General features: G+C 38.0%; 1 long non-coding RNA gene across 9 annotated transcripts; it reads left to right on the top strand.

Moving 5' to 3' along the window:
- Positions 1–1618: 1618 nt before the first annotated feature.
- On the top strand, positions 1619–11739 carry LOC149010125 (uncharacterized). Of its 9 annotated transcripts, none has more exons than XR_016174485.1 (5): positions 1619–5052; positions 5360–5477; positions 10228–10411; positions 10488–11054; positions 11238–11739. It is a non-coding gene; the product is annotated as an uncharacterized LOC149010125 (long non-coding RNA). The 9 variants fall into 9 exon arrangements; XR_016174487.1 differs by having other exon boundaries at positions 1619–2050; positions 4765–5052; positions 10228–11054; positions 11238–11736; XR_016174484.1 differs by having other exon boundaries at positions 1619–1870; positions 4765–5052; positions 10228–11054; positions 11238–11735.
- Positions 11740–12823: the final 1084 nt, after the last annotated feature.

Here is a 12823-nt window from a genome sequence, read left to right as displayed (position 1 = left end):
GGTCCGACCCTCGACCCCGGTCGAGACGGAGAAAACCGACCGCTCCCGAGCGAACCGGATCCGAAGATGGCTTGCTTGAAGAAGAAAGATTATTCGGTCGCAAGCGTGCCCTAATCTTACTTATGGATTAGGGTAATCACCCTGATGACAGCAGACTCAAACTGACGGCTGCGGATAATCATCATCAAAGGGATAACTATCGCATAACCTAACCGTTAACTCAGGAGTCCTCTACTAGCCCAAACTAGTAGAAGTCTATCGCTCAACGGATCTTATTGATAAAGATCTAACGACTACCCGAAGAAGGCTCGAGTGCATCCAACGAAGGAGATTCGAAGGTACACTCTATATAAACCTCATTACCATACAAGGTGAGGGACGGATCAATCGATCAAAAAGAATACTATCTGAGACTCAGGTTCAAATACATACTGATAGACCTAAACTATCAGTGTTCTGCTATCTAGATCACCTTTCCCGTTTCTTCATTCATTAGCTCTGTGCTTCTAGCAGAGCCGTTTGTGATTAAGTTCATCAACTGACTTAGCCTTCGAAGGTGGACTCCCGACCCCAGCGGTCGGGCCACATCTGACGCTTTCGTTTTGCAGGACATCACGTGGAGATCCAAGGGCTGAGCAGATTTTGGACGCATCACCAGAAAACTCCATAAATCTGACAATAACTACTCCCACTCAAAACCATACAAGCTGACAAACCATATCCCCTGAATATCATGTGAACCCCAACAACCTGTGAGGACACACCCTCTTGACAATACCTATGTCAAGACCAGCACCAATGCTGAACTAGAGAACAAACCTCTCACACTGGAGACCAAACTCTCCAAACACTTGACAACACCTGTGCCAAAAAAAACCAGCACTCATGCTGAACATGGAGACTATACCTCTCCAAACACTAGGAATATACCTAATGCTATACCAAGTGAAATAGGAATTTCCTCATGTGTAACCAACTGTACCAAACACTCTCAACAACCACCTATTACCACTCTAGCATTACAAAACTCAGTCAGACATGTATACCAATGCAAATAAAAGCATCCATGAGAGTACAACACAACAACAAATACTTAACCACTACAAGAAAATGGGCCTACAGTGGCACTTTGGATAAGGATATAGCGGCGTTTTCTGAAAACGCCGCCGTATATTGACATATAGCGGCATTTCATAAAAAACGCCGTTGTATAGCAACATATAGCGGCGTTTTTATAAAAATGCCGTTGTAGTTCATTTTGCACGGCGCTTTTTAACGGTGTTTCGTATATCATATAGTTCTTTGCAGAGTTGTATAGAATTTTTACGGCGTTTTTGCAAAACACCGTCGTATGTTTCTCAAAGTATAGGATTTGTAACGTGCGAAACGCCGTCGTATATTGTATATTTCTTTCACCCTCTTCTCTGGTCATAGTTTAAATGTGCCGGGTGATAATTGATATAGGACTTGTAACGGCGTTTTCGTAGAAACGCCGTCGTATATCATATTTGGTATAGGCCTTTTAATGGCGTTTCGTAGAAACGCCGTGGTATATCATACTTGGTATAAACGCCGTGGTATATCATATTTCTCTCATGTCGTATATTTCTCTCACGAAGTTATTTCTCCGATCGTCTCTCTTGCTCCCTCGATTTCTTCTCTTCTCAGTCGTCTCTCTCAGTTTAGGGTTTCTTCTTCTCTTCTCAGATCGTCTCTCTCACTCCCTATTGTAGTCATTCGCGGCCTCCGCTCGCTGCAGAAACTACTCGTCTTTTGCTGCAGAAGCTGCTCGACTCTCCACCTTCAGTCCAGCTGTTCATGAAAAGCTCGATTTGTTGTAGAGGAGAAAAAACGATTGCCAGCTTCACAGGTACCACGCCGGAGTCTCCCACTCTCTCTCTCCCTCTCTCTCTGCGGCATTTGCAAGGAGTGAATGTGCGTCTCTTTGAAATATCTGTATTGTGGAAATCTGCTCTTCCAAATGCACTCAACGTGAAAACTTCCCTTCCAGAAGAGGAATTCTTCAGTATTATGATGATGAGAGTGACTTGTACGTCTCAAAAAATGTTGTCATAGTGATTAATCAAGCAAGAATATATTAGTTTTGATCTGATTTTGTTTTGGGGTTTTGTTTTGTTGTTGAAGTGTGTGATATGTTTACTACTCTGAGAGCTGTATTTCTCCTTTTAAATGACAAAATCCAAATTCTTCCCTCCACGTGTTCAGCAAAACTGAAGAGAAATTTCATGTTAGAGGCTTAGAGCGCAGGTCAATGTGACTTTTTGATTTTTGTTTTTTGCTTCCAATGCTGCATTCTGATCTACTTTTCTATTAGTTATCATATTTGGAATATTAAACTTAATTTATTCTCACTTCTATTCTTGTAATATGCTCTGCCAATCACCAACTTAAGGATCAGTTGCTTACTAATTTTAGGCTAATAATGTCGTTGGTTGTTAGGGGTTCGTATGTGCAATGTCCATCAGTAGAAAGAATGGATACATGATAGATGTAGAGGATAAATAAATATCTAGAGAAGCTTTTAAGGAGGGTATTGAAATATTTTATATATATCTGAGCAGTGACTTGTTTATGATAAGTGGAACTTCCCAATTTAAATGGCTTTTGGTTTGAGATGCTAGCTGAGGGATCTAGAGAAGCTTTTTGATTTTTTGTTTTTTACTTCCAAGCTTGCTGGAGTGGGAAATTGATTTGGATCTCTAGCTACCTCATCTTGGATAAGGATAGAAGTTTTGTATCTCAAATACAGGTATTGTGTTTAACATAATTGAGTTAAACTAATAGCACTATGAGAAGTATGATAGGGGGAAGAGCGACAAGTTAACCTGTTATGTTGGAACAGGGGATCAAACTATGTTGCTTAGAAGCCTCATTTTGGATGAGAGAAGTTGCAACTGTTTAGGTTAGTATTGAAATTAACTAATAAGCCTTGCTTATTGGAGTATGTATTCTGAAAAAAGATGATTCAAACTCAGGAACAACTTAAATTTGTTTTCATCGATAACTAGTTCTCATAAAGATGAGTAAGTGATGTGTTTCCTAATATGTGGATCCAGTCTAGAAAAAAAAACCTAAGCATCCAAAGATCAAATGCACCTTGCCAATAAATGCTGACAATCCACCAAGTCTTGATATCCCAACAGCAACATTTGCAGGAGCTCCACCAGGGGCTTTCTTAAATGCCGGAGCTTCTGCTAGGGAAACTCCACCAACAGTAAGATGACAGTTAAAGATAAGTTCTTGGTCAGTCAGGGGGCTAGTTTGAGATAAAGATAAGTTCTTGAGTCTTCGGGATTCGTCTTTAAAGATAGACTCTTAGTAGTCTTTATTTACAAGAAGAGTCCCTTTAGTATTTGAGTCTTAGGTGGAATCTATTTCCAAGGAGATTCCATTAGATCTTTAATTAATTAGATCTTTAAAAGTGGATGGCAAATTAATGTTTATTACGAACTAGACATACAAATAGGCAATTACCTGAGAAGTGGGGAAGTGTAATGCTTCAAACACCTATCACTCAATTAAACCCCTAGAAGCACTAAACAAATGCTGAGATTACTGATTGCATGCCAAATAGATGGTGGATACGAACTAGACATACAAATAATTGTATATTTGCCATAAACAGCAGAAAAATCATTAGGGAACAAAGATCAAACATGTCTTGGCATGCCAGGTAAAGAAGCTTGGAAGTTACTTTATTTTTGCAGAAATTGTCGAATTAGATCAATAGCAATATTCACATTTGTCTTTTGAAGTCTCTCATTATGTTCAATTCTCTTCCCATCAAAGTTATCATTATCATCTATTTCCATATCTTGTGGCTTAGTAGCTCATCTGGGATAAATTTCTAAACTGTGAACTGATTTGATGTTTGAATACTGATTAGAAACTGTAGCAGCAAACAGAAATCAGATGCCCATGTAATCCAAGTTTGGTGTCAAACTTGGATCGAATGGAGCAGGGACTGTATGGTTCCAAAACAGGGAAGGACACTAAAATAGATGTTGAACTCCTAATTCTCCCTCCACAGCCAGACAGACATAATTGAACCTTATATAAAATCTACACATGATATGCTCTTGGCTTCCAGAAGATCTTCTAGTATCATTCACACAAGGCAAAAAAACTGATGGAGCCATAGTGGAATATGCTTGCCTGCATTTACAATAAAACAGGAACAGAACCATCAGCTCTCAGAGTAACAAATGCAAGTGCAGTCCGTGCACCAGGGTCATAACGGATGCCAGAATTATCAACGTTATTTTGTTTCAGTATGTCCGCCAACATATACCCGAAATCATCCTCACCTACCTGATAAACAGGTTTTGCAAAAGTCAGTGGAAAAGACTGCTAGACCCCATAGAACATAAGCAATAGACTGCTCCATGGTTGGCTAAAAACCAAGGGCCTCCTGAATTCTGGTATATATAATAACAGAAAGCATGTACCATGGACAATAATAAAACATATACAAGGGTATCCCCAAAGACATAGAGGTCTGTGTTGGGGCCGCTAGGATTTAAAAGTTGAAAAGTTGGAGAATGAGGTCAAAGACATCAAACATAAATTAGTGGAGAAGGAAAAAAATCAAAGTCAACTTCGACTTGAAATGACCCAATTAACACAACTTGTAATGGATAGGCTTGGTTCACAAGGTTCAACTCACTTATGTAAGTGTGAAATGTCTTTATGAATTTTATTGGTTTCTTTATGTTATAAATTATTGACATTTTATTTGTACAGCTGATAATGGAAGCCGTTGAGGTACTTGCTAGAGTTGGACTGCAAAAATCGAGCTGAAAATCAAGCTTGTATGTTGATGCCATCTTTGATAAAAGTTGTTATTATAATTCAAGAGTGCTGTTTTTCTGGACGTTGATGATTCAGAGGAAATGTTACCCATATATTGCAAGCTTCTAATAAGAATGTTGCTTCTAGTGTTGTTCAATACCAGATGCTTAGCTTAGAGATACCAACAATTCATATCCTTGGGTCACTTGTCAAATCTGGGATTCGAGTAATGGTTTACAGGTAAGTTCTTAAGCCAAACATATTGATTTATGTTAATACCTCTTGAATATCATGTTTTGTTTCAACATCAGTTCTACCCACGAGCAGCTTGGCTGCCATGAGGTGAACTAAATGTCGAAAGTGAATTTCTGTGCAGTTGAATGAAGAGTATCTGAAAATGTCTACTTGAGGGATGTAAAAACACTCCTAAAAGTCACTCTACTTCAAATCTTCAATCATCACATTGCTTTGATTGCATACATGATCTTCTTTGATGAAATAATCGGGGTTTTCTTGGAGCTAATTATATATTTAATGGCCATTACAGTGGAGATCAAGATTCTGTTACACCATTAACGGGGAGTTAAACATTGATCCACAAGTTAGCAGATGAGTTGGGACTGAACACAACTATGACTTACAAAGCTTGGTTCTCACAAAAACAGGTTAGTTTTTCAATTTTCTTCATTAACTTGTTGTCTATACAAGATTTTCTTTTTATTGAAATTAGAAAAATGTCACGTGCAGATGCACGTGGTTCTTAGACAATATAATACCAATCCTTTGATTTAAAGTGTAAGCATGGGATAGAAATATTCTTAAAAATTAAGAGGTGAGATAGTATAAGTTATGATACAAGGGTCATTAGTTATTCTAACAGATGGTCAATTTGGCATTTCATGTCTTATGTTTAAGGCCTTTTAACAGTGTCGGCATTGTGGAGGCAATAGTAAGTCCTCTAAATAAAGGCTCGATTAGTAACTAAGCTATAGTACAGAGATTCAACAGCATGTATCCATAGTTTCAACTATGAACTAAGTTAGACACTTATGGTAGGGGTAAAAAGATAAGCATGTGTTATTAGATATAAACGCATAATTAGTGAGAATATTGCACAACGCAATGGAGGAGTTTTGGGGTTCTTTTGACCAATAATATAACCTTGTGTTCAACGTGTACCGCTTCCAACATTATCAAGTTCATGTTAATGTCCTTGATTTGATTGCAAATGTTCCCATGAAGAATTCAACTGCTTTATTAATGAAATATTGATGATTTACCAAAGCGCCTTTTCTTTAGGACAGGAAATTAAGAAGGGGGGTTAATCCTGTTGATGTCATCCGTAATTGACCGCCTTCCTTCTGTTGGTGTCACTTTATTGGTTATTAATCCTAGCTGTTGTTTTGAATTGAGGCTGATATTCGAATGGTTTGAGATGTTTTTCCACAAGTCTATTGATTATGCCACATGAGAAATTTAGATGGCATCTGCCAACGTATTTCATATCCCTTCCTAAACAGCACAATACTTTACAAATTACATATCATTTCATTACTTTACAAATTTCGTATTTCATATCCCTTTCTGTACAACACATTACTTCACAAAATTTTGTATTGAAGCTGTAGGTGGAGAAGCAATCCGAACCCAACAAAACGGAAAAATCGTGAGCATCCAACATTGTCACGGTACTTCTTCGCAACCGATGGTAGAGCTCAATTGCACCAAATATAATCAACCAGTAGTCCTCATGTAGTTTTTAGTGTGGCAGAGCCAACTTGCAACTCCTAAAGTAGGTTTGGTTTAGTAGCCCAATTGGATGCAGTAAAGTGAAGATGTCCCCACCACCATTATTTGTGTTGAAGGTCCTGTTGGCCGTTTGTCAAGACAGAAGACGAGCACTACATGTCTGTACACTCCCGTGTCTGATTCTATCCTCCCCTCCTTGAACAGAGGATGCTTCCCCTATTCTGGAGGAAGGAGAATGGGCATAGGCATACGCTAGACTATGCGAGACAACTGTGATCGACGGGGAACTGGATTGCACAACAACAATAAAATAGTGGTTGAACATACCTTTTGTTGGATTGTAAGATGGAGCTAATAATAGAAATTGATTACAACAAAGAGCATGCCTCACAGTAGGTGAGCCTGTTGGTCCTGAACTTCTAAGGAGTTGGATTGTGATGCCATAGATTAGCATCAGCAGAACCTATGGAGTGATAGATGAAGTAATTAAATATGGGAAGCTAACATGATTAGTGTAATTTGCGGGTTGGAAGTAAACCTTATCGAACAACAGGTTGTTAATATTGAGGAACATTTCTGCAGACTTTGGACCTGGCAAACCTGAACATTCAAAAATAGTTTGTATATGTTGATTACCATGATAGTTAGATACTATAGAAGGCAAGGAATTAGTTGTTTTCTTTTGAAACTAAATGGTGTACATGGGATATTGAACTCATTTTCTAAAGACATGCAAGTCCTAATTAGGCCCAATCACACTTCATTTGTGATGAAATGAAATAGCAGAATTTAGAGTATCTTTCAAGATCTCCCCCCCCCCCTCTCAATGCTCCTTTCCCAAAATGTATTTTGAATTTTAATTGAGGTTTGAATCTATTATTGGTTTTCAAACTTCTCCCCTGGCTTTTTAGTGGCTACTCTAGTTTCTTTTTTTTTTTTTTTTATTTTTTCCCCACAAACTAACAACCTTATATTAGCATATCCCTGGAAAGAAAACTGGAGTTACAGTCATTATTTACACAAAGAAACCGGGGTGGGACAAACCACCAAAATCTATAGAGAGCAAAGAGATTTGATCCACGAGCAAGAGTGTCTGCAGCGGTATTAGATGATCTACTGATAAACCTAATTCATTATAGGAGAAATTAGCACACAGCCGCTGAATTTCTCTAATAATACTCATTCTCACCCAATCAATGGGTTGATTACCACCATTTAAAATAGAAATAACTGACTGACAATTTGAAAATAAAACAACTATATCAACATGTGAGAAAGCTAAAAAGCTATGTTCCATTTTGAGAAATTCAACTAAAATGAATATCTAACTTTGAGAAATTCTATTGAACAGTATATGTTCCTTCTATCTCCACAAGAGGTAAGTTATGACTTTGTTTACCAAAAAAAAAAAAGTTATGACTTTGGATTCCGAAATTCAAGCTGGTTCAGATGCCTACATTGTGTGAGGGATTCGATATGTTTTTGCTGTTTCAGCATGAAGGAGAAAAAAAACAAATGAAATCTCGAAAGATATTCCGTGTATAGCCTAAAAGTGGGAACCCCTCGAAACACTAAGACAGACTACTCGTAAAACATCACAATTTTTTCCCTTCTTTAGGAAATTTCAAGAAGGAAAGGAATATGCAGAATACACATACACATGCTCACATATTGACCCTTGTGAATAATATTATGATTCTTTTCAGGAAACGGAAACCAAGTAATTTGAGTGTATGAACTAATTGTGGAACAAAGAATAGCAACCTCTCATGCAGTAAACCCAAAGAGTGGAAAACAAGCCTTCATGCAACTATTATAAGAAGAATGGAATACACATGGTGAGCTCAGTTTGGAAGTCTCCCTAACCACACATACTCTCATTCAAATGGTAGCATCTAGAGAAGACAGAAACCTTCGATACTCTCCTCCAGTATGAAGAGTCCAATGATCCTTATGATCAACAAACTCTACTATCTGACCAAAAAATCTGAAGTTAGTGGCTCAACTGGAAAATGATTGCCAACAAGCCAGCTGTAGGATGTGCTGATGTACAATGACTTGCAGATCTCTGCCTACAGATTCTAGTAAGAGCTTGCATGCTCAACTAAGCAATTTTGACAAAGGGCATGCTTGTTGACCTGAAATTGGTTAATGTCACGCAGTTTGCAATATACGGTAAACAAGTGAAACCAACAGAAACTAACACCTTTTAACCAACTATCACCTCTCACGTTTGAAGGTTTACAGGGTATTTCATGCCATGGAGGAACTTAGATCACTTGTGTACCCTTTTCTCTTGGCAGTGCGTTTAATAAATGGTTTTAATAAATCAGTAATGAATCACAAGCAACAAAAACCTATAAACATATACTAATTTCTAAAGAGAGAGGATCGGATGAGAAGAGGAAGGCACCTTCAGTTTGGAGTCTCTTAGAGCCACGACCATTGGGCGTCTCTAATTTGCGGTCTAATCTTCACTTGGACTTTGGTAGCACCCCATCTTCAAACTCCTTTTTTTAAATCCAATTCAATAAATGAGCGTCCAAATTCAGATCACCATTATTTCTCGCAACGCGACGATACTTGTATGACCTAGATACTAATTGACTACAGGACGTTCATGGGTACAAGTCTCAGCCGAATTTGCCCCTATGTTCTGCAATTGCAGCGATCAACAGCAATATCTGCAACTTGTAAACCCACATATAATCTAATAAAACCATGCTTTCAGGGTTAGACTTTTCTTTTTTTACTAACAGTACAATAAAACATAGCCGAGAATCCATAAATACCTGGTTTACAGGACGAATATGATCTAAGAGAATTTGAGCAGCCTTTACAAAGATGTCGCCGGGTGAGGGAAGGCATTACTCGGGAATTCGGCCACGTTTTGCATATCTGAAGCAATATAGCCTATAAGAAAATGATCGTCCGGCCATCGTTGAGAAGCTTTCGTCGCCTTCCCTCTGTGTTGTGGTGAGGTTGATGTGTGTTTAATGGGTGAGAGAAACCAGTGCAAGGAAGAGTGGCTGCCGTGCAGATAGGTTTCTTTTAATAACATTTTGGTGTTCATAGTGTGGGATACTTATGCATCTTGATTCAATCGATGCATCGCAAAGGGGTGGGTATGTGATAGGAAGTTTGAGCAGGGGAGGTATGTATTCAAAGAGGGAGTTCTATAGAGGAAGGTTATCTTGATAGGGAAGGATTCTTTAGTCATGTGCTTGACTGTCGTTCTGTTTGGATGGTGTGCAACCCATAGCGATAGGGTATCTTGGTTTGTGAAAGGGTTTTTTAGTCTAGTAAAATATATATTTTTTTTATATAATAATAATAGCGGGTTTTTTTAGAAGGTTGTCTATTTAGGAGGGGTATTTTGGTCTAAAAAAATACGTGCCACAAGTGTTGGAGGTTTTCCTTTTATCTAGTAGTATGATATGATTATAAAGTCAAAACCCCAGAACTCATCAAGTAAATTTATTGCTGCACATCATGAATCTCATCAAGCGTGCTAGAATTTTTGTGTATGATGTTACAGAATACTGTTGGTTGTCTTTTCAGGTAGGTAGATAATCCCATGAATGCCATCTTCATTCCTTCCCCAAATCCTGTTAAAAATTTGGCTAACCATTTTGTTGTCTGTTCATGTGAATGTGCTTCGAACAGAACTTGGCTGTTGCTCCTGCTTTCGTGTGGGATCCAATGAAATGGGATCTGAAAATTTATCCTTCGATGATATAAAAATCCAAAAAGATTTATCTGAAAGATGAGAATCAGGATTATTCAATTTCATTGGCAACTTCTTGCTACCCAGACAGCAGCCGTGTTTTTTTTCCTTCACCTATGGATCGTAAGTTTACTGGTTTTAAGATGGCATGAATTTCATCTTTTCTTCCTTTCTGTGCTGAATACACTCTCTTGTTTAGTGTGCAGTAGATGACAAAACCACAACTAGAGAGGATAACTACGAAACAAGCAAGAAAGCACAAGAACAGAGTAATACCTAATAAGCAAGTAACAAGCAACCAAGTCAAATTCCTGGAGCCATTATCACCCAATCCAAACATGCAAGAAAGTACAAGAAGAGAGCAAACAAAGTCAAATTCCTTGAGCCATTAGGGTTAAGTCACCCAATCCTGTCACAGACCCACCACCTTCTATCTACTACCCGTCAAGATTGACTCCCTCTCTCTCTCTCTCTCTCTCTCTCTCTCTGCTCCCGTGCTATAATTTTGTGGCTGGGGTAGTGCCTTGTGACTGCATTGAGCTGCTAGTTGCAGTGGCTTTTCCCTAGAGAAGATAAGGGATTTGAGATATTGTTGGCTGTTGCAATTATTGTGGGTCAGTAGTAACTAGTGGTAATGGAGTTGCAGGGAATCTATCCAATCTTGAGTCTTCATTGTGACTTCAAGTTATCATCACACGGAAGAGTTTGAATACCCATCCATGCATTAGTAAGCAGAGATGTCTCGTCCATGTCCAATTCCAGCTATGTGAGTCTCTTTCAGTTTCAATCTTTTCTCTGAAATATCGCTTGCTGGTATTAGTTGTATTCAAGTTTTTCTGGTTTACTTGATATTATTGCCTACTTGTTAGAATGTTGTTGATATGAAACGGATCTCCCTGGAAGGAACTTCTAATATGATTGACTTTAAACTTTTTTTTTCTGATGATAGATCTCTCTACAGTGTCCACTGCAAACCTGCTTTAAGTAGATTTTTTGATGATACATGTCCCTGGGATCTCATTGGGTTCTTCACAAGCTGCACAGGTACTTTTTCAGTAGCATATCTGGCGGATGGATCATTTATATGTAGCTCGTGAGTGATGAAATATGCCAATGATGTCATGTTGATCATAAGATTCCAAACAGAAAAACGTTGAACTGTGATAACCATATGGCATTATCAGAGTTTGATTCTGTTAATTTTATGCTCACCATCAGAGTTTCCCATTTAAATGTAGTTCTTCCTAGGCCACTTAAACTGTCAAGGGATCTAACCTAATGGACTTCATTTACATTTGTAAAATTGAATTTGGATTGATGGAATTGGATTTTCATTTGTAAAATTGGATTTGGATTGATGGAATTGAATATTTATTTGTAAAATTGAATTTGGCTTTTTGGAACGATTTTTTTTTTTTAATTTAAAAAACCTATCTCGGTGTTTTACAAAATGCCGGCATAATTAACGTATCACAGCAGCACTTTTAACGGCGTTTATTATAAACGCTGCAACAGAGGCCACAACAAGAACTTTTGACGGCGTTTCTAGGAAACGCCGTTAAAAGTGCCGTCGTAAGTGACCATCCCCGTCACTTCTATTTAGTGCCGCTATAACAATTCGGCATTGGTTTTGCCGGCATTTTTTGCGGCGTTTTTAAGCGCCGGGGAAGCTTTATAGCAGCATTTTTTAACATTTGGCGGCGTTTCCAAAATGCCGCTGTAGGTCCATTTTCTTGTAGTGAACATGCCAACACTATCATAATTGGTCAAGAATTCTCACACAACAAGACATATCTTAACCAATAGAAAAACAGGTATAAAACATGTTGTCTCAGATTTATGAAAATAAACAACTTCCTTACACAAGCATATTACCTTAAAGATAAATAGACCACCTCCTTTTAACAAAGGAACAAAATAAGATAAACCAAAGTATGCATCCAATGAAAACCCAAATAACCAGGTCTTAAAACAAGGTCTATGTTACAACAGAAAGCACCTAGGTCATCAAAAGACCTCAAACATATTTAATTCACCAGAATTAGGCACATTATTGTTAGATGTCTCATCTTCTTGCAGTTTCCTCTTATATGCAAAACAAATTTTCTTAAAATGTCCTACTTTCTTGCAATAAAAGCACCTCTTGAGGTTTGCATCAGACTTGTTGTTCCCATTATTATTCTTGTTGTTATTTTCATGATTTTCATATACTTTACCCCTCCCTTTAGGTCTCCCTCCCACTGCCCTTAGTCTTACCAGAAGCTAATAATTCTAACTCCCTATTCTTTAAGGCATCAATCAGTTGTTCTAGGGAAATGTTTTGACAAGCATATTTAATTGAGTTCTTAACAACAAGATAATCATTATGAAGTGAATTCAATAGGATAATAGACAAGTCTTGATTTTCCAATTTGGTCTTCTCTCCTGTGTTGGCTAAGTCTTGAATCAACTTCTTAAACATATCTAGGTTCTTGTCAAGGCTGATTGTAGGGTCATCTTAAACCCATACAATCTCTCCTTTAGATAAATCTTATT

This window comes from Hakea prostrata, chromosome 7, assembly GCF_041222555.1.
Source record: "Hakea prostrata isolate BN-2017 chromosome 7, UWA_Hpros_2, whole genome shotgun sequence".
NCBI lineage: Eukaryota > Viridiplantae > Streptophyta > Magnoliopsida > Proteales > Proteaceae > Hakea > Hakea prostrata.
This window is presented reverse-complemented; position numbering and strand designations above follow the sequence as displayed.